Source organism: Lethenteron reissneri, chromosome 19 (genome assembly GCF_015708825.2).
Source record: "Lethenteron reissneri isolate LAM-NWPU_2019-01 chromosome 19, ASM1570882v1, whole genome shotgun sequence".
NCBI lineage: Eukaryota > Metazoa > Chordata > Hyperoartia > Petromyzontiformes > Petromyzontidae > Lethenteron > Lethenteron reissneri.
In genome coordinates this window covers 8,043,487-8,049,486 of record NC_083797.1, presented here as the reverse complement: position 1 = coordinate 8,049,486, position 6,000 = coordinate 8,043,487, and positions in this window count along the sequence as shown.

Sequence of the window (6,000 nt, the reverse complement as noted above, 5' to 3'; positions counted from 1 at the left end):
AGGTGCGTCGCCATGTTGCCTTTGGCCTGCCCCGCGGTCTTTTTCCCGTAGGGCGGATTTCGCTACGGACTCGGGTTCCATTCTCAGCACGTGCCCCAGCCACCCGAGTCTTCTCTCTCTCTATCTCTTTGCTACCTCCCGCGTTATGCATCTTGAATTGGTCTCGATGTTACAGGTCCCGGTTTGAAATCTTGTTTGGCCAGAAGATGCGACACATTTTCCCCAGGCAGTTGTTGTGGAAGGTTGATAGGGAGTTCACGTCTATCTTGGTGGTCCTCCAACTTTCACTATTGTACAGTAGCACTGATTTTACATTGCTGGCCAGACTTCCAGATGTTTTTTAGTTGAAAGAAGGTTTGTTTTGCCTTGTTTAGCCTGGACTTGATGTCTTTTGAGGTGGAGTTTTCTTTGCTTATTACAGCGCCAAGGTAAGTAAAACTATCAACCTGTTCCAGTGGCTTTCGCTTGATTGTTGTTGTTGCTGCGTTGATTTTCATTTCTTGGGTCTTTTCTACATTATCTGCAGGCCCTAGTTGGTCAACAAACTGGCATAAACGAGTTGTTTTCTCCTGCATATTATGGGTTTGTTGAGAAGAGAGCAGAGTCATGTCATCTGCGAAATCAAGATCTTCGAGAATTGAGAAGAGGGTCCACTGGATTCCACTCGGGAAGTCTCTTGTGGTGCATCTCATAATCCAGTCAATGGCAACCAGGAAGATCATTTGTGAAAGGATTGCATCCTTGGTGTACCCCTGACAGGACGGCGAACCAGTCTGAGGTAGTGTTGTCGACCAGGATGGCACATTCAAATGCTTCGTAGAAGTCATTCCATTCACACGACATCCAGCCACCTGTTCTAATTTCGTTCATGTACGGAAGTCAGCAAGCTGAGAAAAATGTTACATATTTATTGAGTAGGTCAGATTATTTGCCAAGGTTGACGTGTGAATGGTTCCCGCAGGCCATTCCTATGAACGCACCTCTACCGCGTTATACTCGGAGCAGTGAATGAGTGTCCACTCACCACCAGCCGGATCCACTCATCGACCTTCAGCTATCCTTGTAAATCACAAGTAAGTAAAAAATATATTTTTGGTTGTATTTTGTCCTATGTCTGATTAAAATTGTGCTGCTGCATAGGCAGTGTCATTAGACGAAGCACGGTACCCATTCAGATGTCTCACAGAGCAGTGTGACATTTTTTTTGTCAGAGAACAGCCCATGAAAGTTGATAACAGAGCTGAGTTCCCTTCAAATGACATCTAGTCCACACAATAAAAGGCTGCACTACCACACTCGTTATCTATATGAGAGTAACGTTTGTCAAATGTATATTTGTAATTTATGCATATTCATTTCAGAGCTAAATTCAATGCGATGGTTATTTTTTTTGCGCAGTCACTGATGACTGGACTGAGGCTATCAACTCGCGACACTTAAGAACCAGTTTTACTCATAAGCAGCTGCCTAGGATTCAAAACTAGGATTTCAGCGGTGCCATCTCAGAGCTCTGACCTATGAGCCATCCAGCCACCCACTTGCCCATTAAAATTATTCTAATAGGCACAATGCAGTAATGGTGTTCACATGTATTTAATTCAGAATACTTTGTGCGATTTCATGACATCCTGCCAGAAACTTGTGCTGACATTTTTGTTTAATTTTAAATCAGCATGACCTCTGAAATATATTCAACTGAAGTGCCGCAGGAGACAGAAAATATACCACCCACGTATCCCCATCCAATTTATATTGTTCAACTCTTCTGCGAAGACTGAATAAATTGCCGTGGAATTACTCGACTAACCATTCCAAGCAATTCATAATAAAGGTGTTTGGGTTAGATACGCGATCAAACCCAAAAACCTTTATTATGAATAATTTTGCTCGCGAAAGTCAACGTGTTACATTCGAGGCAAGCTTTTCTGCTCAATCATTATGAGCAGGCTGAGAGAATTCGGGTGCTATTCTTTTCCACGTGATATATTACTTCATTGGGCAATCATTTCTGAACACAAGATCTATATCTCAGTGGGCCTCACCTGGTAGAATACATAAATAGTAAAAAAAATACTTCGGTTTAAATACCGATGACAGCCGGTTTCCAGCAACAGCCAGCAGGCTTCCGCCACAACCAACCTCATGCCACCAAAACCTTCATTCGATGGAACTTTGAACGGCAACTTACAGTGGTTATGAATTTAATTGACTTTGGACAAAAGGATAAATGTCACTGAGCATGTATACCAGGATGCCCATTGTTCATGTACAATCACATCAGGAATTTGCTGTCCAGTGTAATGTGACCACGGAAATTTGACGAGACTGTAGCTTGTCCCCTATCACTATAAATTGTCAAGAAGCAGACTGCCAGCGTGAAACCTGGCATCAAACAGATGGGAGGTGTGTATGTTGAACTTCGTTCACGCCATACGTAGCTAACCATGATGAGGAGGCAGGACAACAAACTAAACACAAGCAGTTCTACAGCAATGAATTTTCAATATACAGTAGATTTAAAAGTGCTTGGCAGCTTGGACTTTATACACAACACAACCCTATGAGCTTCATGATATTTTTGAAAGTGAGGTGGTGGGTTGGACCCGATTAATTCAGCCATCATTATCCAAAACACGGCGAGCAAAATACGCAAACAATTTTCGGCTGCGAGCAAAAACACGACGTCACATGAAGACACTAAACTATTTGGATTTAAATGGTGTCTAAATCCAACTATATTTCATAAAGACGCCGTTCATAAAGAGTCAGGATAATTCCATTGGAACCTTCTTTGCCAGTAGCAAAATATGATAATTGTTTTTTTACCCTTTTATCTGGCAACAAAACTGACACATTTTTTTGTTGCCAGATAAAAGGGTAAAAAAACAATTATCAGTCAGGATAATTGTTTTCATTAACTGGGGCTGAGCCTTCAGCAGGGTGGCTCGTATCCTTTCAGCCACTGCCCCCACCCTCCAACACTATAACACGAGAGGACATCTGCATATTCTGGAGGGGATTCAGAGGACAACAAACCACCTCGTGAAATCATCCAAGATGAAAGATCTGCTAAAATGTAAGGCATAGTCATGAATACCTATTTGAATACAGATGGCTGTACTGAAACAAGTCAACAAGTTTAAATATCTAGAAAGTATCAATCAACAGCAGTGGGGAGTGCATCCCCAAATGTTAAACATAGAATCAACAAAACTAGTTCTTTGAAAATGAAATAACATTTGGAAATTGAGCGCCATCGGCGAAATCACTGAACTGAAGATATTCAAATGCAACCTGCGATCTTTCATATGCTATAGATTAGAGTTCTGAAGAAATAATTATGATCAGATGCTTAAGCAACAAAAACCCTTCTTTAAATGCAAGTGTCAACACCTTTTAGAAATTTAATTTGTTAAAGTCATTCATGAAGATATCATCGAACGGGATGGAGCTCATTACAAAAACACAAATGGCTCTATGATGTGTTTCTGGGTTATACAGAGGAGGTCTCTGAATAATTTAGTTCCTGAAGAAGCTTCCAGCACCTGAAGTGAAATGTCAGACATCAAGCCAAACAACACACGGGTTCCTCATACAAACAAATCAGAGAGCTACACAGCATAACCGTGCAAACCGACGCAAGAGTGTGGCAACACGAATCGCTCGGAAGTGGAGCTTGGAATACTTTGGAATATAGAACATTCCTGAGCCAAGCCTCCCAAGCTAGGCCTTGGTGTGGCACTCACATGGGAAAGGAAGAGATAATGTCCGAGACAATGGACTAAACTTTTATAAACTAAACTTATTATTTTAGCAGGTAAGGCCCACTGATATATTTAACTCTTTTTCAGAAGCAGCCTGGCCATAAATGATAGCTCAACGAAGTGGCTTATGTCAAAATGTATAGCAGCCAAATTCTCTAAACGCATGCTGATTCTAAATGAGGGAAACCCCGAAGGACCTGGAGAAAAATCCACGTGACTACGGAGAGAGAGAGAAACTTGCAAACTGCAAACATACAGTTGTCAGGGTCGGGATCGAACCCACGCCCTCTTCTATACAAGGACGAGGAATTGTAGAGTTGAAGTTTTTGTGACTGCAAGGAATCATATACTCTTTGTTTTTTTTCCGGTAAAGTCACGTAGGTTAAAAGAAAACAAATAAATTAAATCACGACGTTTCGGAGGCAACACAAGCTTCCGTCTTCACTGTATCAAGTAATTTTGCTGTGACGGTTCCACCTGAAGACGGAAGCTTGTGTTGCCTCCGAAACGTCGTGATTTAACTTATTTGTTTTCTTTTAACCTACGTGACTTTACCGATGAAAATTAAAGAGTAAGGACGAGGGAGTTAACATCCCACCACCGTGCCACAACCCTTCAAAGTAAGCTGGTGGCCGAGGCAACAACTCTACAGAAGTAACAGTGAGCTTGAAGAACAGGGACAGGACAGAGGCAAGTGACACCACCTGACCAACTGCCTGACGGTGGAGGTAGATACCTTTTTGGCGTCCTCTTTCTGAAAACGTAGACTGGTTGTTGGTATGCGTTGTAGAAATAGCTGCCATGAACTAGTAATTCTATGTACATATTTAATTTTAAATTTATTTCTTATTGCTCGTTCATAAGAAATGGGGTTATAGTTAGACAGCCCCATGGCACCCTCATAATGCAGCCTGATGCAACAATGCCACACTGCGTGTCGCACTATGTGGAAACGGTTAATTAAGCCATCATTATCCAAAACAAGGCGAGCGAAATGCGCAAGCGATTTTAGGCTGCGAGCAAAACATGATGTTGCATTAATACCCAGCAGAGCAATATTCGTCACAAACATGATCTGACACGACATTATTTGGATATAAAATGTGTCTAAATGCCACCATGTATCATAAAGACGCTGTTCATAAAGAGTGAGGATAATTATTGGAGAGACCGAGAGGCAGTCGGTCACAGAGGAAACTGGACTTAACTGAGCCTGGACTTAAACAAGGGAGGGGCTGGGTGGGGAGGGGCTGGGTGGGGAGGGGCTGGGTGGGGAGGATGGGGCTGGGTGGAGGGTGGGAGGGGTGGGGCTGGGTGGGGAGGGGCTGGTCACCCCCTTGGTGCCCTTATAAAACTCAACGTTTAACCTACTCACGCCGGCTTGTGCTCGCCCTCACAGTCGGGAATATTGCGGAATACACCACGCCGCCGTTGACCCTGGCCATTGACTGAGCAACCCAGCGTTCCTACCAGCTCCCTCCGCAGGAATGTGTTTGTAATCAATTGGCAGCCGTATTTTTTTTCCATTCGACTTCAACAGCAACAACAAACAAAACAAAACACACGCACGCCCCTTTTGAATAAAGTCTTCATCAAGGAGCATCGCGACTGAGCCTCCGCTGTGCGCCAAACCCAGCCTGCGCCTGCCCCAAGGGGGACACACACAACAGGGCTGATAGAAAAAAAGGGCTGATAGATTTGGGGAAAATATCTCATTGAGATTTTTCTGACAGATATTGCGATTGCGATTTGCGATGAAAAAAATTAAGTCAAGCTTCAATTCAATATTCATGTTGTAATAGATTTAAAACATGTGATGGAGCATTACCACATGATACCATCAAAATATGAACTGCTCTATATATTCTAATACAAGGATGACAAATTTAAATATATGAATTGCTTCCAGCATGTATTTATATAAAAAAAATAATAGAACAATAAAACATAGAACAATTGTTAAGTTAAATAATTAAAGTTCTAATAATCCAAAATAAAACAATTCCAATAAGAAAGTAAGAAGACTTTTCAAATCGCAAAAAAATCGCAGCCTTTGCGATTTGCGAAACGCATTGTTTCAAATTGCGATCTTAAATCGATTAATCGTTCAGCCCGAATAGACAACACCGCAGCCGCTGCTGCTACTGCTGCTGCCACCACCGCTGCTGCTACTGCCACTGCTGCTGCCACCACTGCTGCTGCTGCTGCCACTGCTGCTGCTGCCACCACTACTGCT